Source organism: Notamacropus eugenii, chromosome 3, assembly GCF_028372415.1.
Source record: "Notamacropus eugenii isolate mMacEug1 chromosome 3, mMacEug1.pri_v2, whole genome shotgun sequence".
Taxonomy (NCBI): Eukaryota; Metazoa; Chordata; class Mammalia; order Diprotodontia; family Macropodidae; genus Notamacropus; species Notamacropus eugenii.
This window is the reverse complement of record NC_092874.1, coordinates 352,417,994-352,442,862: the sequence shown is the minus strand read 5'-3', so window position 1 is coordinate 352,442,862 and position 24,869 is coordinate 352,417,994. Positions and strand designations below refer to the sequence as shown.

The following is a 24,869-nucleotide window of genomic DNA, read 5'->3' as shown; positions in this document are numbered from 1 at the left end:
TCTCTACCAAAAAGTTATTTTAAAAAATTAGTAATTATCTACCACATACTTTCCTGTCCCTATAGGTCTTTATGAGAATGGTGTGCACGCGCGCGCATGTGTGTGTGTGTGTGTGTTGAAGGCAATTTTTAGTCCTGCTATGGCAACTCATTTATTTCCATAAAATTTTAGTGTGAAATTATTACAATTAGTATTGACATAATTACCCAATTTACATTATCATCTTCTCATTTCTATTTTAGCTTTAGTAACTCAGCATTATAATTGTATAACTGGTTCAAGGATTACTGACATCAATAACAAGTCTTTCCTTTTCTCTTAAAAATCATGGATTTCTCTTTTTTTGTGATATTATTTGGTATCTACCATCTTTAGTACCTACCAACTACTTTCTCAAGGAATATATTCATAATATAGAAGCATGTGACTTTGATGTAGTCTACAAATCTTGGGCCTTTATTATTTCTTCTTCCTTAGACATACTTTTCCATGTGTTTTTGACTATCTTTGCCAATTCCTACTTTTATATTGAAGTCATCATATATTATATACTTTTTAAATTTGGAAGTTGTTAGGAATTTCTTTGTGAATTTCTCAACCATGTCATCTCCTAAATGTTAGTGAACATCAGCAGTTATTTTCATGATGGTCTTTTTTGCAACTGCTTACCTTGAGCACCGAACTATGAGAAAGATAAATGTCCCATGCAATTCTTTGTTGCCTTTGTTCTTACAGTAAAACCAATTCTGCCAACTTCTTTTTTGTTGCTTCTCTAAGGAGTGTCTCTGAAAAACCTTTCCATTTAATTTTAGTTTCTTTAAACTGGTTTCATATATTTTATTCTGAAATTCTTACCGCAGGAATTTCAAGGGCAGAGATGGTGGCATATAGGCCAGGAACCCAACTGAACTCTCCCAACATTCCTCTCCTGACAACTTAAAAAAATGCCTTAAATTTGGGAGTAGTAGAGCCAATGAGAGATTAAACTGAGATATTTTTCCAGCCTGTGACAACTTAGAAGATCCATAGTAGTGTTCTGTAACACTGGGGTGTGTGCAGGCTCAGAGCTCAGCAAGAGTGCCAGGGGTGGGCCTTGAAGGTTGCCATGACAGCAACAACCTAGGGAGCTCTCAGCCCAGAGACAGGAAAGGGGTTTGACAACTAGTCAGAAAGAAATTATGATGGACTGAATATAGCTCATGCTGATTGGCACTTCTGTGGCCCATAAGCAGTTCTTAGTCACAGCTCTAGAGCAGAGAGGAGTGATGATGGTCAGTCTGAAGGAAATAGGGGAGATGGTCACAATTCCAGGGCTAAGAGGAGCCCCGGTATTTGTGGCTGTGATCTGTGAGCACAGATCAGTGCTCTCCTAGGATAATACTACCTTGGAAGTACTGAAAACTTGCAGATCCCCAGAACTAACTCTGAAAACAGCAACACAAAATTGTAGAACTTGGAACAGTGCCTCCCTACCCCCAGGTGAGCAGAACCAAACTTTTAACATAATATTCAAAGTGAAGGAATAGATTGGGGAAATATGCAAACAACAACAAAAAAAAGGAACTTGACCATAAAAAGCTGCTATGCTGGCTGGGAAACCTTGAAGACAACAATATGGGGGGGGGGGGGGAAGCTACAAGCAAAGCCTCAAAAAAAAATGCTAACTGGACCCAACACCAGCAAGAACTTTTGGCAGAGTTAAAGAAAGAGATGAGTGGTAGAGAAAAAATTGGGAAAGAAATGAAATACTAAAGAAAATATCACTATGAAAAACAGAATTGGCTTAATGGGTAAAATTTTACTGAAGGAAAGAATTTCTTTAAAAGCAGAATAGGCCAAGTGGAAAAAGAGATACAAAAATCCATTAAAGAAAACAAGTCCTTAAAAAGCAGAATTGGCCAAATGGAAAAAGAGGTACAAAAGCTTACTAGAGAAAATAGTCCCTTAAAAATTAGAATTGGACAAGTGAAAGCTAATGACTTCCTGAGACTTCAAGAAACAATAAAACAAAGTCAAAAGAATGAAAACAGTAGAAGAAAATATTAAATATCTCATTGAAATTGACCTAGAAAATAGATCAGAGACCATTTAAGAATTATTGGACTACCTCTAAACTGTGATCAAAGAAAGAACCTAGATATCATATCTCAAGAAATTACCAAGGAAAATTGCCCCAATATCTTCAATTCATATGATAACAGAGAAATTGAAAGAATCTACCAATTACCTCCTGAAAGAGATGTTTGTGTTCAGTTATTCTTCAGTCATGTCTGACTTTTTGTGATCTCATTTGGGGTTTTCTTGGCAGAGATACTGGATTGGTTTGTTATTTCTTTCTCCAGCTCATTTTATAGATGAGGAAACTGAGGCCGTGTTGAATGACTTAGCTGGGGTCACACAAGTACTATGTCTGTAAAGCCAGATTTGACATCAGGAAGAGAAGTATTCCAGACAACAAACCTGGCACTCTGTCTATTGTACAACCTAGCTGCCCTACTGCCATGAATATCATATGCAAATTATAGAGCTCCCAAGTCAAGGAGAGAAAATATTCCAAGCGGCTAGAAAGAAACAATTCAAATATTGTGGAGCCACAGTCTGGATCACACAAAATTTAACTTCCACGCTAAAGGAGTGGAGGGCTTGGAATATGATATTCCTGAATGTAAAGGAGCTAGGATTACAACCAAGAATAAACTACTCAGCAAAACTGAGTATGATTCTTCAGGGGAAAAATTGTATATTTAACAAAATAGAAGCCTTCAGGCATTCTTGATGAAAAGACCAGGACCAAATAGAAAATTTGTCATTCAAACACAATATTAGGTGAAGAATAAAAAAGTAAACATGAGAGAGTAGTCATAAGGGGCTCAATGAAGTTAAATTCTTTACATTCCTATATGGAAAGATGATACATGTAACTCTTAAGACCTTTATCTTTGAGGGCGGAGTCAGGATGGCAGAGTAGAAAGACACACATACTCTAGTTCTTCCCCCACAGCCCATAAAATACCTGTAAAGAATGACTCTCAACAAATTTTAGAGCAGTAGAAGCCACAGAATGATGGAGTGGAGGAGATTTCCAGCCCAGGGTGATCTGGAAGGCCGATGGGAAAGGTCTGTCACAACATACGCAGAGCGGAGCACAGCCCAACCTTGGCCACATGGCACCGGGAGGAGCAGGACCGGAGCAACAGTGGAGATTCTCAGATCCCTCAACCCACAAATGCCAGAGGCAGCTTCGGAGGTCAGTGAGAAAGCTTTTTCATCTCAGTGACAAAGTGACAAGGGAGCAAGGTCCTCCCCTATCCTCAGCCCCAGGAGGTAACTGCGGTGGCCATGACAGGCAGCAGGAGGTAACTACGGTGGCTGTGGCAGGCAGCAGCAAGTGTCCATTGTTGGATCCCTCAGCTTAAAGCCCTTGAGGGAATTGGCAGCTGATCTGAATCTCAGCCCTGAGCACATTCCTGAGGGGTGGCAGAACTAGAGGCCTCTGAGGAGTAACCTCCTTTTCCTTGATTGTGCCACCTTGGAGGAACTGAGAACTTACAGGTCCCCAGAGTATACCCTACTCCTGAAAAAGGATCCAAAAGTCAGATAACTGGTTGGAAAAATGCCCCAAAAAGGGAAAAAAAATAAGAGTATAGAACGTTACTTTCAGGGTGAACAGGTATTTTCTCCCATCTTTTTGGATGAGGAAGAACAATGTTTACCATCATGGAAAGACATAAAAGTCAAGACTTCTTCATGCAAAATCTCCAAAATAAATATGCAATGGTCTCAGGTCATGAAAGAGCTCAAAAAGGATTTTGAAAATCAAGTGAGAGAGGTGGAGGAAAAATTGGGAAGATAAATGAGAATGATGCAAGAAAATCATGAAAAGCGAGTCAACAGCTTGCTAAAGGAGACCTTAAAAAATCCTGAAGAAAATAACACCTTTAAAAATAGGCTAACTCAATTGGCAAAAGAGGTCCAAAAAGCCAGTGAGGAGAAGAATGCTTTCAAAATCAGAATTAGCCAGATGGAAAAGGAGGTTCAAAAGCTCACTGAAGAAAATAGTTCTTTCAAAATTAGAATGAAACAGATGGAAGTTAATGACTTTATGAAAAACCAAGAAATTACAAAACAAAACCAAAAGAATGAAAAAGTGGAAGATAATGTGAAATATCTCATTGGAAAAACAACTGACCTGGAAAATAGATCCAGGAGAGACAATTTAAAAATTATGGGACTACCTTAAAACCATGATCGAGAAAAGAGCCTAGAGAAAAGAGCCTAGACATCATCTTTCATGAAATTATCAAGGAAAACTGCCCTGATCTTCTAGAAGCAGAGGGCAAAGTAAATAGTTCACTCAATAGTTCTTTCAAGAATTCACCAATCACCTCCTGAAAGCAACTCAAAAAGAGAAACTAATAGGAATATTGTAGCCAAATTCCAGAGTTCCCAGGTCAAGGAGAAAATATTGCAAGCAGCTAGAAAGAAACAATTTGAGTATTGTGGAAATACAATCAGGATAACACAAGATTTAGCAACTTCTACATTAAGGGATTGAAGGCCTTGGAATAGGATATTCCAGAAGTCAAAGGAATTAGCATTAAAACCAAGAATCACCTACTCAGCAAAACTGAGTATAATACTTCAGGGGAAAAAATGGTCTTTCACTGAAATAGGGGACTTTCAAGCATTCTTGATGAAAAGACCAGAGCTGAAAAGAAAATCTGACTTTCAAACCCAAGAATCAAGAGAAGCATGAAAAGGTAAACAGGAAAGAGAAATCACAAGGGACTTATTAAAGCTGAACTGTTTACATTCCTACATGGAAAGATAATATTTGTAACTCTTGAAACTTTTCTCAGTATCTGGGTAGTTGGAGGGATTACACACACACACACACACACACACACACACACAGCACAAGGTGAGTTGAATAAGAAGGGATCATATCTAAAAAAATAAAATGAAGGGATGAGAGATATTGGGAGGAGAAAGGGAGAAATAGAATGGGACAAATTATCTCACATAAAAGAGGCAAGAAAAAGCTTTTTCGATTGAGGGGAAAAGGGGGAAAGTGAGAGGGAAAAAGTGAAGTAACCATCACATTTGGCTCAAGGAAGGAATAACATACACACTCAATTTGGTATGAAAACCTATCTTACACTGTAGGAAAGTAGGGGAGAAGGGGATAAACAGGATGGGGGTGATAATGGAAGGGAGGGCAAATGGGAGGAGGGTGCAATTAGAAGTCATCACTCTTGGGGAGGGACAAGATCAAAAGAGAGAACAGAAGAAATAGGAGGCAGAATAGGATGGAGGGAAATATAGTTAGTCTTACACAACATGACTATTATGGAAGTCATTTGCAAAACTACACATACATAGCCTATATTGAATTGCTTGCCTTCTCAATGGGGATGGGTAGGGAGAAAGGAAGAAAGAGAAGTTGGAACTCAAAGTTTTAGCAATAATGTTGAGAATTGTTTTTGTGTACAACTGGGAAATAAGAGATACAAGTAATAAGTTTTAGAAATTTATCTTGCCCTACAGGACAAGAGAGAAGATGGGGGTAAGGGAAGGGAGGGGTATTAGAATGGAGGGCACATTGGTGGAAGGAGCAATCAGAATGCAAGGCATTTTGGGGTGGGGGGAAAGAGAGAGATGGGGAGAAAATTTGGAACTCAAAATTTTGTGGAAATGAATGTTGAAAACTTAAAATAAATAAAACTAAAAAAAAAATATTCTCTAAACAGTTCCAAAAAAAAAAGTTTTATTGTTATTAGGGCAGTTAGAAGTAGTCTGCATATTCAGAGAATACAGGTGTGAGTTGATTATATTGGGGTGATATAAAAAATGTAGCGTGAGAAAAGATGGATTCACTGGGAGAAGGGGAAAGGGAAAAACAGAGTAGAGCAAATTTTCTCACATAAAGTAGGTGCACAAAGAAGACCTTTTATAGTAGAAGGAAAAATGGTGGGTGGCAGGCAGGCCTTGAACCTCACTCTCATTGTAATTGGTTCAAAGAGGGAAGAATATCTATACACAAGCAGTTGGGTATAGGAATCTGTATTACCCAGTAGGGGCATAGGACGGAGAGGGATATGAAGTATGAGGTGGAGGGGGGAATGAGGAGAAGGGCAGAATGGGGAAAGCAATGGTCAGAAGCAAGACAGACTTTTGAGAAGGGATAGGATGAAAACAGAGGGAGAAGGAAATAAGATGGAGGGAAACACACAGTGAGTGTTCATAAATGTGAATGGGATGAGTTTAACCCGTAGAATGGAAACAGAATCCAGCAGTATGTTTTGTACAAGAGACATACTTGGGAAAGAAAGACATACACAGAGTTGAAATGATGGACTGGAGCAGAGTCTATTATGTTTCAGCTGAAGTGAAGAGGGCAGGGGGGTCAGTCATCATCTCAGACAAAATAAAAGCAAAATTGGACATAATTGAAAGAGATACTCAAAGAAAGTGAATTTTGCTAAAAGATACCACAGACAGTGAAGTAATATAAAAAATTTTACAGCAATAAAGGCTTCATTTGTCACATACCTATAAAGGCCATTCCCCAATTGATAAATGGTCAAAGGATATGAACATGCATGTTTCAGAAGAAGAAATCAAAACTATCTACAGTCATATGAAAAAACTCTCTAAATCACTATTGATTAGAGAAAAGCAAATTAGAACAGCTCTGAAGTGCCACCTGTCAGAAATGACAACTGTTGGAGGGGATGAAGGAAAATAGGTACATTGATGCATTGTTGGTGGAGTAGTGAAATGATCCAGTTATCCTAGAGAACAATCTGGAACTATGCCCAAAGCACTATAAAACTGTGCATGCCTTTGGTCCAGCAATACCACTACTAGATCTGACCCCACAGAGATCAAAGGAAAAAACAAAAGGACATATATGTGCAAAAATATTTATAGCAGCTCTTTTTGTAGTAGCAAAGAATGGGAAATTAAGGGAATGCTCATCAATTTGGTTATGGCTGAACAAGTTATGGCACGATTGTGATGGAGTGCTGTTGTGCTATAAGAAATAATGGGGGAGGGTGGTACTTCCAGAAAAAACACGGCAAGACATGTATGAACTGATGCAACATGAAGTGAGAAGAACCAGTAGATCATTGTTGTACAATGTTGTAATGTTGATCAGCTGTGAAAGACTTTGTTACTCTCATCAACACATTGATCCAAGACAGTTCCAAAGAATTCATGATGAAAAAATGCTGTCCACTTCTGGAGAGAGAACTGATGAACTTTGAGTGCAAACTGAAGTATAATTTTCTCACTTTCTTTTGTTTGTAATATTGCTAAATATGTATTGCTTACTTTTGCATTTCAATTGATATATTGTTTGTATTCTTAACAGGTGGGGGAAGTTGGAGGAGGGAGAGAATGTGGAATACAAAATTTGTAAAGAAAAGAATGCTTAAAAATAAATTAACAAATGTGAAAGCCTAAAAGAAAAGAATTCCAAGATTAATATTATTCTGTTCTAGCATTATGTCTACTTGTTGGTCATGAAACAAAAATTTCACATCTAGAGTACTCGCATCCAAATTAAAGTTTGTAGGTGGTCCAAAAAGGTGACACCACAGTCTGTAGGTGGTGACTCTTAAAGAGCCATGTTTCTTTTTCTGTCACCCTGCCAGTATCAGTTCAGAAGTGGAAGAGGGCCAGAAAAGAATGATAACCATTTTGTATTTGTCTTAGTTTCATGGGTGGCTATGGTCAAAAAATTTATCACTAAGTGACCAGTCTACTTACGTGTTTTGCTTAGCAATCTGATCTCAGAAACCTTGTTTAGTCAGTTGCTAGGTCCATATTGAAGCTTTTATAGTGGCATAACATATGCTGGAGCTTATCCTTCACTGGCATAGCCTTCAAAATCCCAAGGTCACATAGGCTGTCTCTGTGACACAAGAAAGCATTGTAATAGGTCTTTGTTGAGGACATGAAAATCTATCTTGAAATGGACCATAACATAGAAAATAACCCCATTCTGGTTGTGCATATCTGTCTGTGATGAAAAAGCTCTAAATGTGGTCTGAAGAGAGCAGTATCATGGAGACAACAAAACACAGGTCCGTTCAGTAAATGACAGCCCAGTTTGACTAGGACGTAGTGTTTGAAGTGTTGATGTAAAGGTAGATTATGGTGAACTGGCAGGAGTGAGGAACCTGCAGCCTCAAGGCCACATGTGATCTTCTAGGTCCTTGGGTGCAGCCTTTTGACTGCGTCCAAGTTTTACAGAACAAGTCTTTTCATTAAGGGTATTTGTTCTGTGAAGTTTGGATTCAGTCAAAGGGCCACACTTGAGATCTAGAGGGGCATGTATGACCTTGAAGCTGTAGGTTCCCCACCCCAGTAGGGAGCCACGAATGCGAGCCAAGGAGTTTATACTCTGTTTGATAAGTAATGGAGAGGCACTGGCAGATTTGGAGGAGTGTGTCACAATCAGAGCTATTTCTTAGACATCTAAATTTGACAGCAGTGAAAATAACGATCAGAGTAAGATTAGTGACAAGATTCAATTGTAGTGATTCAGTCCAAAAGCAATGAGGCCATGAGCTGGTGTGGTATCTGTGAAAGTAGAGAGGAAAAAAAAGATGTAAATAGAGAATCAATAGAGCTTGGTGAGTAGTTGGGTGTGGGGTCCAAGAGGGATGTCAAAGGTAATTTGTAGAATAGTCTGCATTTGCCCTCCCATACCCATCTCTACCAAGCAGTCTGGAGACTGTTGCCTAAGACCTTAATTGGAAATTTTTTTTCTTCATGAAACATTTTAGCTCATCTTTCATAATTACTGAAATTATACTAAAAATAAGTTCTTAGCGCATTCAAAGTGAAATGTGAAAATCTAGTTACCAATAGAACATTTCTTTATTTGATAATTACATTTTATCTGTCATAAAATGAAAATAAATCGATATGAAATGACCCACAATACCTTGAATAAAATGTCTAATATAAACTGCTTTGAAGGTTTTGTACAGCTGATAAAAATAGTAATAACTAACATTTATATAGCGCTTACTATGTGCCAGGGCACTGTAATAAGTGCTTTACAATTATTAGCTCATTTGGTCCTGACAACAATCCTAGTAGGTAGGTACTATATTTTCCTTATTTTATAGATGAGGAATCTGATGCAAACAGATTAAGTTACTTGCTAGAGTTATATAGTTACTAAATGTTCGAGGCCATATTGAACTCAGGTTTTCTTGACTCCAGAACTGTGATATCATCACACATAAAAATTTACATACCTAGTTATTCATTCTCACTCAGATAATAATTCTTCTCCTCTATGGTTCTGTGAAAGACAGAGAAAACTAGTATGTGTGAACATTGAAGACACAGATAACTGAAAAGTTGGCATTGTCATAAATAATCTGCTAAATATTTACTTTGTGTACTTTAGGGTAAATCTGGTCCTTCTGATACCTGACTGAAAGCTTCATGAAGGAGCTCACAGTCATAAGATGACAGAATGACGATACCATAGCTGACACCTATCCAGAAGGGCTGTCATGTGTATGGTGTGAGTTAGACGTCTACTAAGAACATTAGCTAAGGACAGATTGGGGAGTCATCTGTGGAAGTAAGGATGGGAATGCAGGGATAGATTATCAAGCTGCATTGTCATGGATTTGTTATTAGGCTGGATTCTGCACGGTGAAGTATATTAAGGAGTTGAACATTACTCAGATGGCAAAAAGTTATGGAGGTAACCGGTAGCATGCATAAGTTAAACATGAGGAGATTGTAGTGAGAAACCAAACAGCGGTTCAACAGGAGTCCAAAAAGAACAAGTACTAGACTGGAACAGACTGCAAGAAATAAAATCAGAGATAAATAAGTATACGTGTGTGTAATATTTATATGTATGTATGTTATATAACATTTAGAGTGGAATGGAATATGAGGATAACAGTGCTAGTACCTGGCATCCTGGAGCTTCACCTAAGAAATTTATTCAGTATAGGGCCTGCAAAAGATGTTTTCAAATTTTCAGCATTCTTTTTTGTCTTGGGGAGACTGAGAAGATGAGACAAAGTAGAGGTGTGGGACAGGAAGCAGCCTGTAGATGATGGTACATAATTTAAGTTAAAACACCTTGACTAGAACACCAAGGTTTATGGGAGTCAACTACCAGCTTGCTGACAAATTTTATATGTGTTAAAAATAAAATAATTTAGCAATATCATATATTGAATCACAGCCTGATTTTAGTTTCTCAGCAACTTACTTGAGAAAAATGAAATTGTTGCATTAATTTTCTATAGAGAAACCTTATTGAGATAAGTTCTAAGGAAAAACAGAATTTGACCATATGTATATTTTCTCTCTTCTAGCTAGATGTATTTCATTGAAAACCACTTTTAAAAATGTCATTTTGGTCTGTCTTTCTCATTGCATTAAGACTTTTAAACATGTCTGAAGACACGTTTATCTGGTGATCTGAATTAGTGAAGAAGGTGTATGATTCATTTTCAGAGGAGAGAGGTTCTTGTTTGTGACCTTTGAAGTTTCTTCAGAGATTCTGAAATTTTGTCATTCTGGTTCTAAATAATAAGTATTCAAAATCAGAAAAAACTCAGTTTAGCATTTCCGTCTAAGTAGTTACCTAATTTCAGTCACTGAAAACTGGTGGTGCCAGTTTTACAGCCAGGTTACTAAGATATATTGGTAAAAGTAAATTGCAATGACAACAAGGCAGAAATGAAGGTAGCCTGAAAATAAAAACAGATAAATTTAGACACCCAGGTAACTCCCCAGAGCTCTTGTTTTGTGTCTTTTTGTATCTTCTTTTTTTTAGTTTGCTCATGCAATCTTAGAAAAAAAGAGCATATTTCTTCCATTTTTTCACATTTCTTCTATTCTGACGTTCTTTTTTTAGAGCCTTATTCTCTATGTAGACTATCCAGATAGACTGCTGGCTTCCAGTGTTCTCCATAGGCTCCATTTTCACCAAGACCAAACAAACAAAAACCAAAACACACACACAGACACACGCAGACACAGACACACAGAGACACAGACACACACACACACACACACACACACACACACACACACACCTCTAGGGCTTAAGAAGTGCTGGCTTCAAGGGGTGGGGTGGGGTGAACAAACCCAAAACAACAGTAAGTGTTTAATGTAGGAATTGCTGTTTTCCTGCTTTCATACTTTTGCCCTCTCTGATGAGCTCTACATTTTGAGAGCTAAATGACCACAGCTATGATCTTTGCCTAGGCTTACTCTTTTCTCTCTTGGAGAGACTGGGAAGATAAGAAGAAAAGCAGAGATGCGGTACAGGAAGCAGCATATAGATGATGGGACATAATATAACTTACACCACCTTGACTGAAACACCAAGGTTTAGGGGAGCCAACTACCAGCTTGCTGACAAATTTAATGTTTGTTAAAAATAAAACAACTTAGCAATATCAAATACCCAATCATCCTCAGACAGCTTCCTCTTCCTATGATTAAGGAGGAAATAAAGTATGAAAGAATTTAAAGTGTACAGTTTTAGCATTTAGCTAATATTAGCAGTATTTAAATGATCACTGGATGAAACCAAACATGTCTGTCTAGTGATCTGACATACATATTAACAGTTGTCTACAACTGGTGATGACTCTGGTTGGGTGTGTGTGGCACAGGAATAATCAGTCCTCTGATATCCAGATGCCTGTTGCTGGAGTGAAAGCCAGATTGATGAGAGGAAGAGAATGCCCTGATTATTTGTAACCTGATGGATTATCTTAAATTATAAGTTGCTTGCCATCCAAACAAACATATTCAACTTTTTTATGAAATGAATTTGAATAAAGGCTTTAATTTCATATATTATTCTCTTTGAAACAAAACCTAAAGCTTCCTACTCTGCTTATAGTAAGTAAGCATCCTAATCTGCTTATAGTAAGCCTATTTTCAGTCTTCATTTTCCTATCAAATCTGATTTTTAGTTTATCAGCAAATAGTTATTAAACAACTCCATCAAAGATGATGTGATAAGATACAGATCCTGCCATAAAGAAGATTTAAACTTAGTGGCTGGCACAAGGCATGTGTAGAGTAATAAAAGAACAATTTTTATTATTTGTTACAAAATTACAAGGCAATACACAACTCTGTGGGAGTTCATGAAAGGAATATGAAGGTTGACTATAATGGTAAAATGCTTTCCGAAGTAAGGCTTGAGTTGGGCTTTAAAAGATGGATAGGGTTTGGGAAGGCAAAGAGTAAAATACTGTGAATGGGAGGATAGAAACTTCAAAGATACAGAAGTAGCATGATGTGTTTAAGGATAAGTTAGGTGTAGAAGATCAGTGTTGATCAAAACTGGGAATAAGGTTAGCTACATGCTTTTCTGACAGGACTCATTCTTCAGTGGCTAACATATTCTTACCTTCTCATAATCTCCCCATCCCAGTGATTCTGAACCCTGGCTGCTGAAGTACAGAACCCTTTATATATCCTCAGCTGCCCAGTACCTCCTTCCCATTTCTCTCAACACTGCCTCCTAAATGCCCCATTCCAGATCTACCCACACATTTCACTGTGCTCTTTGGAGTGCCTGTTTCATAATTAGCAAACACACTTTCATCGTAAACCTTTTCCTTTCTGACTCTTCCCATCTGTTGACACTCGTTAAGACCTGATCTCTTGATGATGCTGTATCCCTTATCACTTTTTCACTACTGGTTGCATATATCCTTTCCTTCTCCCCTGGTCCAAATTCCCTGGTCATAGTGAAGTAGTTTGAATTCACTTTGCTCCTCATTGTAGATTTCAGGCTTTTCTTCTACCACCATCAGGCAGCAACCTCTCCCTCTTGGAGGTTCACACTACTCAAAAGATAATCTTTATTCCACATCCTGGTGGCTATTATCTGTCAACTCCCATTTTCCATCCTTCCTCAAGGACTTCATTATCTGTTTCAGTCTTTCTATCCTCCCTGACTCCTACCCTCATATTCGGAGATTTCAATGTATATTTTAATATTCTCTCAAATACCCTAACTTTCCAGTTCTTTTGTTTACTCAATTCTGAATTCTCACCCCCTACACCTCGTTTGCACACAGATAGTCTTACATTGTTCTTGCTATCAACCACAAGTGTTTCGTTTCTCAGTTCATGAACTCTGAAATTCCTAATATCATTCCATATTTCCTTGTATTTTATAGATCCTAGCCCTGTTCTTTATACTTACCATCACTTCCAGTCCCTCCATGCCTCAGTTCTTCCTTAGGCCATCATCCCTGTATTAGGTGTGCTCTCCATCCTTTCCTTTCTCAATGAATCAAAGGTTTCAGATGAACAAAATCAAAATAACCCTCTACACAACTCCCTTACACCTTGTTTTATCATAAGTCATCCCTTACCAAACTCCCACCATCTGGGACCTTTATCTCCATTCACGCACTTCTAAACAGAGCTAGAGAACATCATAAAGCCATAGTGACTAGATACTGTACAAATGTATGTTACATAATCCTAACTGGACCTTACTACACCAAGGTGATCCTTTACACTCCCCTAATCAGTTTGCTTTCCTGTTAACCACAATAGGTATTTCAAATCTTTTTATCCCTTTTCAAGCTTCGCATGGTATCCTTTCCCCCCAACTCCCTCAGCTAAGGATATTACCTTATATTTCACTGAAAATGTTAAGGGGGACAGAGTAGAAAGATGCACCTACTCTAACTGTTCCCCTACAGCCCATAAAATACCTGTAAAAACTGACTCTAAACAAATTCTAGAGCAGCAGAAGCCACAAAACAACAGAGTGAAAGAGATTTCCGGCCCAAGGCAGCCTGGAAGGTGAACAGGAAAGATCTATCCCACAGGGCGTGGAGCAGAGCGCAGCCCACGGAGCGCAGCCCAGGCTTGGCCTCACGGCACCAGCAGGAACAGGACTGGAAAAGGCCTCTGAGGCAGAATCCTTGGCAACAGCTGCTGTTCCCAGATCCCTCAACCCACCAACACCAAACACAGCTTCAAAGGTCAGTGAGAAAGCTTTTTCACCTGGGTGAGAAGGGAGCAGGGTCCTCCCCTAGCCCCAGTTCCAGGCAGCAGCAGTGGCAGCTGCAGCAGCAGCGTCAATTTTTGGAGCCCTCTGCCTAAAGACCCTGGGGAAATTGAACCTCTGATCTGAGTCTCAGCCCTGAGTGGCGGTCCTGGGGTGAGGAAGAGTGCTGGTATGGTAGAGCTGGTGGAGGCTCTGGAAAGGGAATTCTACTTGCAGATCCTGGGCAGAAAAGCTTTGGTAGCTCTCAGACCAGAATATAGGTCAGGAGAGGAATAAACTCCTCTTCCTTGATTGTGCCACTTTGGAGGAACTGAGAATTTTCAAGTCTCCAGAGTGTACCCTCCTCTTGACAAAAGACTCAGAAGTAACTGACTGGGAAAATGCCCAAAAAGGGGGGAAAAAATAAGACTATAGAAGGTTACTGTCTTGGTGAACAGGTATTTTCTTCCATCCTTTTGGATGAGGAAGAATAATGCGTACCATCAGAGGAAGACATAAAAGTTAAGGCTTCTGCATCCAAAACCTCCAAAATAAATATGCAGTAGTCTCAGGCCATGAAAGCGCTCAAAAAGGATTTTGAAAATCAAGTAAGAGAGGTGAAGGAAAAATTGGTAAGAGAAATGAGAGTGATGCAAGAAAATCATGAAAAGTGAGTCAATAACTTGCTAAAGGAGACCCAAAAAAATGCTGAAGAAAATAACACCTTTAAAAATAGATGAACTCAAATGGCAAAAGAGGTCCAAAAAACCAATGAGGAGAAGAATGCTTTAAAGAGCAGAATTCACCAAATGGAAAAGGAGGTTCAAAAGGTCACTGAAGAAAATAGTTCTTTAAAAGTTAGAATGGAGCAGATGGAGGCTAATGACTTTATGAGAAACCAAGAAATTACAGAACAAAACCAAAAGAATGAAAAAATAGAAGACAATGTGAAACATCTCTTTGGAAAAACAACTGACCTGGAAAATAGATCCAGGAGAGACAATTTAAAAATTATGGGACTACCTGAAAGCCATGATCAAAAAGAGCCTAGACATTATCTTTCATGACATTATCAAGGAAAACTGCCCTGATATTCTAGAACCAGACGGTAAAGTAAATACTGAAAGAATCCACTGATCACCTCTTGAAAGAGATCCGAAAAGAAAAACTCCTAGGAATATTGTAGCCAAATTCCAGAGTTCCCAGGTCAAGGAGAAAATATTTCAAGCAGCCAGAAAGAAACAATTTGAGTATTGTGGAAATACAATCAGGACAAAACAAGATCTAGCAGCTTCTGCATTAAGGGATCAAAGGACTTGGAATAGGATATTCCAGAAGTCAAAGGAACTAGGATTGAAACCAAGAAATCACCTACCCAGCAAAACTGAGTATAATACTTCAGGGGAAAAAATGGTCATTCAGTGAAATAGAGGACTTTCAAGCATTCTTGATGAAAAGACTAGCTGAATAGAAAATTTGACTTTCAAACGCAACAATCAAGAGAAGAATGAAAAGGCAAACAGGAAAGAGGAATCATAAGGGACATTCTAAAGTTGACCTGTTTACATTCCTACATGGAATGATAATATCTGTAACTATTGAAAGTTTTCTCATTATTTGGGTAGTTGGAGGGATTATACATACATATTTGTGTGTGTGTGTGTGTGTGAGTGTGTGTGTATGTGTGTATGGACAGAGGGCACAGGGTGAGTTGAATAGGAAGGGATTATATCTAGAAAAATAAAATTAAGGGGTGAGAGGAATATATTGGGAGGAGAAAGGGAGAAATGGAATGGGGCAAATTATCTCACAAAAGAGGCAAGAAAATGCTTTTCAATGGAGGGGAAAAGGGGGGAGGTGAGAGGGAAAAAGTGAAGCTTACTCTCATCACATTTGGCTCAAGGAAGGAATAACATGAACACTCAATTTGGTATGAAAATCTGTCTTACACTCCAGGAAAGTAGGGGAGAAGGGGATAAGTGGGCTGTGGGGGGATGATAGAAGGGAGGGCAAATGGCAGGAGGGAGTAATAAGAAGTAATCACTTCAGGGAAGGGACAAGGTCAAAAGAGAGAATAGAATAAATGGGGGGCAGGATAGGATGAAGGGAGTTGTAGTTAGCCTTTCACAACGTGACTATTATGGAAGTCATTTGCAAAACTACACATACATAGCCTATATTGAATTGCTTACCTTCTCAGTGGGGATGGATGGGGAGGGAGGAAGGGAGAGAAGTTGGAACTCAAAAGTTTATGGAATGAATGTTGAGAATTGTTTTTGCATGCAATTGGGAAATAAGAAATACAGGTAATGGGGTATAGAAATCTATCTTGCATACAAGAAAAGAGAGAAGATGAAGATAAGGGAAGGAAAGGGTGTGATGGAAGTGAGGGCAGATTGGGGGAAGGAGTAATCAGAATGCACAGTGTCTTGGGGTGGGAGGAGAAGAAGAAATGGGGAGAAAATTTGGAACTCAAAATCTTGTGGAAATGAATGTTGAAAACTAAAAATAAATAAATAAATTTGAAAAGTAAAATAAATTCAAGAGGCTTTGCACTTAGCAAAGCATCATATACTAAAGAAAAAAAAGTTAAGCCCATCTACGAAGATCTATTATTCACTCCACATCTTTCATCTCTTGTACATCTTTCCTCACAATCTCCTTCACTCTTGTCTGTTATGAAGAGATGACCCTTCTTCCTTGTTAAGGCAAACTTCTCTACATCCATCCTGTCTTCTCCTGCAGATTTATCCCTATATCATTCCTACTCTCTGCTCTTGATGCCTTTCGCTCTCTGTTATATTCAGGATAAAATATAAGATCCTCTCTTTGGCACTTAAGGCCCTCAGAAACTTTCCCCTTCCTTTCTTTCAAGTTTTCTTATACTTTACTCGTCTTCACACACTTATGATCTAGCAGGATCTACTTTTTTGCTCTTTCTCCATGTCCTGCATCTGTGCCTTTTCACTGGCTGCCCCATGTCTGAAATGTTCTCTCATCACCTTCACCTTCTGGCTTCCTTAGCGTCCCTCAAGACTCACTACCACTGTCACCTTCTGCAAGTTTTTCCTAGTGTTCCTGAAGTACTGAATATTCTCTACGCACCCTCCCCCCCCCGCCCCAGTCCACCTCTACTAGATCTCCTTCAGACATGGTCTCTCATTTATACCGTATGTATTTTGTATGTATATAGTTGTTTGCATGTTGTATCTCCCATTAGAACATGAACTCCTTGAGGACAGGGACTCTGTTTTTGCCTTTCTTTGTATCCCATGGGATGTAGTAAAGTAATTAATTAATGCATGTCAACCGACTAACTACAGAATATGTCAACTTTCTCTTTCTTTAGTGACCATAGTAGAATTTTGGAAAAAGGCCAGAGAATAATCAGAATCACATTTTTTTTTTTTTAATCACATCTATAAATCTTAATTTAGCTGTTAGAGCTTAGTGTGACATCCTCGGTCAGTGACCAGGAAATGTAAATTTTGCTAAAGGAACTAAATTGTAGCAATGTTGATATTCCCACAATAAAGTAGTTGTTCTTAACCTTTTTTGTGTGTCATAGATCTTTTGACATTATTTTGAAACCAATGGATGCTTTTTCAGAATAATCCTTTTAATAGCATAAAGCAAATATAGATGATTGCAAAGGAAAACAGTTATATTGAAATAGTTATCAGTCTTTTTTTTAAAGTTCATAGACCCCCAGTTAAGAACTCCAGTAAAACCAGATGACAAAAAAAAATTTCAACTAAATGGAAGATGTTTCTCAGGTTCTTCCTGTGAAGGATAAGTAAAGGGAATTTTTATTTTTTTTTTTATCATATGTCCAGATGTATTGAGAAACATGAATTCATGGAACATATGGTCATCTTGAAATGCATTTTTCTTCATATTCATATGGAGCTGTGATTTCATTTATCCAGGAATTCCCTCCATTGAGGTAGATTGCAGCGCATCTCTTCCTGCACATGCCTTGTCCATGTTATCCTAAAAGTTTACTACTGGAGGTCCATCCAATGTGCTAAAATCCTTCTTTGCTTTGTCTCTACATTGTGAGAATACCAGTGGAGCCCTTTGGTTATCTCCCTGGCATCCCTTGCTCTTGTCATGTGGCTAGCTCTCCTCTTTCCATTATACAATTCCTTCATGATATCGTTTACTCCTGTTTCTTAGAATTCCTCATTGATTTTTTTGTTGTAGATCTTGATGACATGCCTTTCCATTGCCCTGTGTATGATAGTCATCTTTAGTTTTACTGATTACTTTATAGCCATATTAGTAAAATGTTTGTATTAAAAAGATAGGCCTTTTCCTTCATGGGAACATCCGGGTCCTGAAACCAATCCAGCTCACTCTCCTCTTCCTTTTCAACTCTAAATTTAACTCTTTGTCCATCTATTTGTACTATATACCCAAAATATACATAGTGTTTGGAAAAATCTATACACATGTCTATCTAAATTCATTTTGAAATCTGAGCAATAAATATTCTTCACCCCCTTGTTCTTTCCTGTGTGTATGGATGAGCCCAAATGCTTTGATTAATTACTGATGGCATCCAAAAATCAGCGGTTTCCCAAGACTTGATGCGGTGACCACAATGTCATCCACAAACAGGGGCTTATGAAGGACCTGGCTGTTCACAAGGAATACCTCTTCAATTTGCGTGCAGGATCTCCGATTCCCTCTTGAGTATTTGCTGGCAAAAGCCTGCTTTTCCCTAATGTCTCATAAAGAGCGCCCTCAATTCACTTATAAGTGACTATAAGCTTTTGTGGACTCAGGCAGCTGGCTTTTATTAAGCACCTCATACAAAAGATGAGTGAGGAGGGCAAATAGACCAGTAGATAACCATTTTCATCCTTGAATATCCTTGGGATGACTTAGTTTTGATGTGTCTTGCCAGCTTTTCTTTAAGTTGGTTCTCTATCCTTCATGACATGTTTCAGCTTCTAATCTTCCATAATCTTTATTGGTAAGATTTTACAGATGTTTGTATTATGATTTGGTATTGCTTTTGTCAGCTTTCTGGTTGGCAAGTAAATGAAATGTGTGCCGACTAGGACACTAACAACTCTTTAGTCTCTTTGATGTGGCAATTAATTTACCTTGGTTAATGTTCTAGATGAAAATAGTAGAATCAATGTTCATGTTATTTCTGTCATCCATTTCCCATTTTAATTTTATTACTTTGTTTAATTCAAGATAAAATAATTTAATTTTATGCCATATATTGTTGTGACCTACTTTGTATTTTAAAAATATATTGAGTTTTTTGGCATAATTTGCTATTTTCCTATGATTTTTTCTTTTTTTTTCATTGATCATGACTGAAGAGAATGCCACCTAATGCTCTTAAACAGCTAGAACTTTCACCACTTCATATCCTGTGAATTAGAGTCAGAGAGCAGAGCTCTTCATGCATACATTTGAAAAAATGAAAACGGAAAAAAAAAACCCTCTTTTGGCTTATCCATATAGCCACAATTTTTGTAGGTCTTTTGTAATTTATATTTATTTATTTAGACCTGAAGACAGTTTGATTCTCTTCTCAAAATGAGTCCACCTACCACCTGTGTCCTAAAGCAGTTTGTTTGCCATTCCCTAACATTCCACATTGATCCTGTGTTTTTAAAATCATATTTTAGACTATGCCCAGTTCTTTTCAGGAACACCAGAGAGCATTGTTTTCAAGCATGCTTGAGTTTTAATCTGCTTTATTTGGCTTCCTTGGTCCTGGTTAAAGCAGATACCTGGGTTCAGGATTTCTAGGAAATTGATACTCAGGGAAATGATCCAATCATGAGCTTTGTTGTAGTGTGTTGCAGCAAGCAGGCAAACAAAGTATATCCATACATTATGACAATGTAAGCCAACAGAAGGTTGTCCCCACATACAAAAACTTAGCCCAGCTGGAGCATCAAAGAGACATGTTAGGGAAGAAATACCCTCCAAGTTGGACTTCAGATGGCAAGATTGTATATACCCTGAGCATTGCCTTAGTGGAAAACAGATAACCAAGGTAACCAGTGCCAAATGTAGGAAGGGGCATTCTTAGGAAATCAGATCCTGATGTGGACAAGTTCTCAGGGTCCCATGTCAATATCAGGCTTGAATGAAATTCATATAGGGGGAATTTATCCCAACACAAAATGGTGGGAGGATCTAAGGTTAACGAGGCAGCAGGAGGCACATGATTCAAGGCCCCTGTAGCAGGTTAAGAGTTTGTCCTGTCTAGAAGCTGCAAGCCTTATCCAACTAACAGAGCTAACAGTGGAAAAGTACAGCTTTCTGTTTCGCCTATATATTAATGCCTAATATGGGCATTAGGATCCCTTAGCCTAAGTGATTCCATATTTGGAATCCTATCATTATAACATGGCATCAAACGTTGAATGAATTATAACATCAAACAGCATAAAGTTTACATTTATTGTCGAATCTCATATTTTCCTTATAGGTTAACTGAGATAATTGGACTAGATCAGTACAAACTAAAATAGAAGGGGATTCCTGCAGACTGCATATTGACTTAGAAAGCTATAAATTAATGATTATTGGTGTTGTGTTGTATTTTTATTTTGTTAAACATTTTAAAATTACAATTTAAATAGTTTAGGCTGGGAGTTTGACACCTCTGCACTAGACTACCTTTAAAGTCCCTTTCAGCTTCAAACCTTATGATCATACATATTTTCGCCATCTTCTTCATTTTGTATCCCCAGTAAGTGGGTTACCTTTCTGTATCTGAAACATTTCACATCCTTACTTTTTATTATTAGAGTAGGAAAACTAGTCAGTTATCAGTGTATTTCGCCAAGCAAAAATATATTAAACTACTTAACCTAATTGTGGTTATTTGAGGTTTCTCAGACCAATTTTCAACAACATATGTTTTTCTAAATTTTAATACAATATTCTTTTCTTATGAAGGACTTTCTTAATTACAAGCCAGTTCCCTATCTCCTTTTTTCTTACAAGATGTCCTTCTAGTATTGTTCTCTTCAGCTTAATCACTTTAGTATTTCAGTCACGCTTTATAACACTCTACCAATCAATTTCCTTTCCTTCCACAGTTTGAGGTCACCTCACTTTTCTTCAATCAATCATTAGTTGCAAAAATAAACCCCAAAATCTGAAATAGTTTTGGTCATTTGATAGAGGAGAGAGCCAGAAGTTACATTATATGCAGAGTTCAGACAAAGGCATAAGGACTTTTACCTGATTGGCCTCAGGGAAGCAGTAGGTAGTCTACAGAGAAGGGTAGTTTGAGATCTGTATCAGCAAGTAAGTCTATCCAATTTGGGGAGCCCAAAACATAAAACTTTGAGTGTCTGAGGTCCAGGTATGACCTCCATAATAAGCTGTTGGGTCAGACGATTTTCTAGTCACATAAAGCTAGATTCAAACGGTATTAATAAATGATAAACAATGAAGCATTTTCCCACACAATCAACATTTATAAAGCTCATATCACGTGCCAGACAAGAACTTTCTGCAGCTTGCAGCCTGTAGGAATTACTTGGCAAACTCATGGGATACTACACACACTTGGTTTTGAGGGATTTTGATCTTATTTTTCCTTCTATAATATTTGGTTGTCTTGACTCTATAATTTAGGTTAAGGTCAGTAAACTAATGCCAGTGGGCGCTTTTGTTTTTGTGCCTATGCAAGCTAAGAGTGGCTTTTATAATTTAAAATAAAATTTTATTATATTTTATAGTATAAAAACCATTCTTAGCTTAGGAGCCACTCATTGATTCTTGGTTTACACTGTCCCTGAATATCCCAGGCCTGTTATCAAGAAGAGTCACCGTTTCTAAGCACTGGCTGCTTTGACTACTTTTCTTGTTGCTGTTTGTCACCTTTAGTATTACCAGGAGAGCCGTTACTATTATATTTTTATGAAGATTCAGGACCATTTCATTACAGTAGATGACTGCAGTTATTATATCATAATCAGGATTTTGTGGTTGTTTCAGTCCTGTAATGTTATCAGCACTAGTGAGCCTCCTGTGTGGAAACTCCTTTGACCATGAAGACTGACAACTGTTGTGTAATTGGAGTGCTGGAGTGTTGTCTGGGGCACTGAGAGATTATTAAGTGGCTTTCCTGTGGTCACACACATTCTTTTTCAGAGGCAGGACTTGAAACCAGGTCTTCGTGACTCTAAGACTAGCTTTCATTCACCACTCCACAATGTAATAGATTGACTACTATAGTGGAGATGTTGGTGATGTAAATTAGATGGCAGCTTTCTTTTCAGTTAATCCACAACAGAAGACCAGTAAAGAGGTTGCTTTTTATTCCCCCTCTCCCCTCTGTGAGTCATTTTTAGTGACAAAAATATTTTTCCATTCCTTCCATGACATTTGTTTACAAACCATATTTAACTTTGTTTTAAAGATGTGCTACTGAAAATCATTCAGTCAAAAATGTGTGAGTGCCTGCTACATGTTAGACTTAAAAAGTTGAACATAAATTCTATTTTTTATAAATTATATTCCCCTTAAAAGATTTTAGATTGATTTTTTTTAATCAACAATAACTCCCAATACTTTAGCATGTGGTGGAGCAAGCAGTACTTTAATTCTGCCAAGATCTCTAAGAAAGAAATCTGGACTTGCAACCTTGGTTTGAATACCACTTTTGCCCATTATGGGCAGTAAGGCTGTGGGTAAGCTACTTAGCATCTCTGAACCTCGTTTTCCTAATTTGTAAAGGGAGAATAATAATACCTGTAGTTTTTGCCTCATTTGTACCTGTTTGTAAAACATGTTGTATTGTTAGGTTTGGTCATTCAGCATTTTTAAGCATCTATTATATTCCAGGATACAAAGATGATGCAAATATCTTGTCACAAAGAGATTTTTGTGATAAGTAGGATAGCAACTATAATCTACTTTTAAATGTAGTGACTGCCATACCAGTAATTCTGCAGAACCCTCATTTAATGCTTTTGTAAAGAGGAGAATCTTTTGTAATTTGAATTAATGTTCTCTGACTATTCAGTAACTAATGTTGCCCTAGGTCAGAAGCAGACACATCTGAAGTTATCTTGTTCTAGATCTTTGTCTTTGACTTAGCTTACTTTGTATCAGTTTGCTTCCCTAGTGATTTCAGGTTATAGATTAATGGTATAAAAGTAGTTACAGAATGTTAGTCATGTGAGGAATTTTAAAGATCCATCTCATCTCATAGATGAGCAAACTGATACCTAGGCAATTTACCTGATTCACATAAAGCCACACTCCTAGCTAGTTGAATAGCTAGGAATAAATCTCCCATTCTCTGGATCACAGTGAAATGCTCTCTCTAGAACAGTATAACACCTTTCTAAAATGATGCGTTGAACAGTGTGCAGACTCCAAGATGGTGGCGTGCCCTCTGGCAACCACTGCAGGACAGTGAGGAGCTGGTGCTCAGACCAGGTGACCTATAATATTGTACCATAGCATGCAGACTGGCTTTCCATGCCTAAACTTCAACATTGTCCGAGACCTGCTGGCAGACTCTCACAGTGACTTTCCCCTGTACTGCTGGGCCCCAGGTCCACAGTACTCAGAGCAACAGGCTGATGGTGATACAGATGCCCAACCTCCATGGGACCAAGAAAAGTGAGACCTCTGAGGACAGTGAGAGTGAAAGTAAGGAGGAAGAAGAATACAGAGAGAAGAAACTCCAACTGGGGCTAGCCATGGTCCCCTACTATGGAGCCATTAATTGTGTCTAGGTTGCTTGGCTCAGGGAGATCCCTGTGGCAGGAATATGGGGAGAAAGACCAGGTGGAGGTGTTTTCTCTTCATAGGTCCCTGGAGGCAGTGGATGATCCCCAGATCTTGGCATCAGTCTTATAGGATTAGCAGGACTAGACCCTGCCTGTTTGCTTTTGTTGGCCACATGCCTGATGATTTTGCCCTGAACTGGCTCCTTTCATCCCTCCAAGTGTTGCCTGGTTGCCTGCTGGCTGATGATTGTCAAAAAAAAAAAAACCCAACATTCTTCTATCAGTGAGGGTTCCGAACATGCAGACCCATTCCTGCTCTGTGGAGGATCTATAGTGGTCACCAGCTGAGGACAGGGTGTTTGCATCATATTTAGCTGATGCCTCCATCCAAATATGGAATATCTGGGCTGTGCCAAGTGAGGCCTGCATGCTCATGGTCCTGTCTGCTTGTGATGTGGATGTCAGTGTCATCCCCTGGAGCTCAGCAGAAGTGACAATGGCACCCTCAAAGTTTGGAATTGCAGGCAGCTCAAAATTGACTCCCCATTGGTCACCTTCAAGCAACATATAGCACTTGTGACCTCTATGGGGTGGCATGGTCATTACAGAAGCAGGAGTAGTTGACCACCTTATGCAGTGAGATCTGGCAGCATTGAGGGACCTGGAGACAGATGGCATAGAGTTTGAGGGAGATCCCCTGGTGATTGAGCTTGCTTTACCAGCAGCTGTTGTTTATGCACCAGGGGGAGGCAGATATCAGGGAGCTGCACTGACATCTTCAGCGTGTGGGGGTCCTCATCAGCATGGATTTGTCAGGCTTTGTTGTCTGCAGCACCATCAGTGTCTGATCCTTGCACCTCTAGTTGGAATCTGGGATGTATTTGTCCCATCCCCCTCTTGCTTGGAGCAGATTGGGATGTCCTACTCCATTCAATAAAGGTAGCCTGGATTTGCCCTATTTGCCTATTTTCTACCCTAACTGGATATTCTTCAGCCTCTTCCCTTCTGGGGGGATTTGGTTCAGAAATGGGGAGTGGCTTGCCCTGCCCTCGCCTTCCCCCTCACCCCACACAGTGCTTTGGTTTGGCCTAGTTGCTTTCATGAGT

General features: G+C 38.6%; 1 protein-coding gene and 1 pseudogene across 7 annotated transcripts in view; both read left to right on the top strand.

Moving 5' to 3' along the window:
• Positions 1–24,869, top strand: part of FER (FER tyrosine kinase) — a 288,512-nt gene that overhangs the window by 179,638 nt on the left and 84,005 nt on the right. The window lies entirely within an intron of this gene.
• LOC140531138 (glutamate-rich WD repeat-containing protein 1 pseudogene) lies at positions 3,109–24,688 on the top strand (annotated as a pseudogene).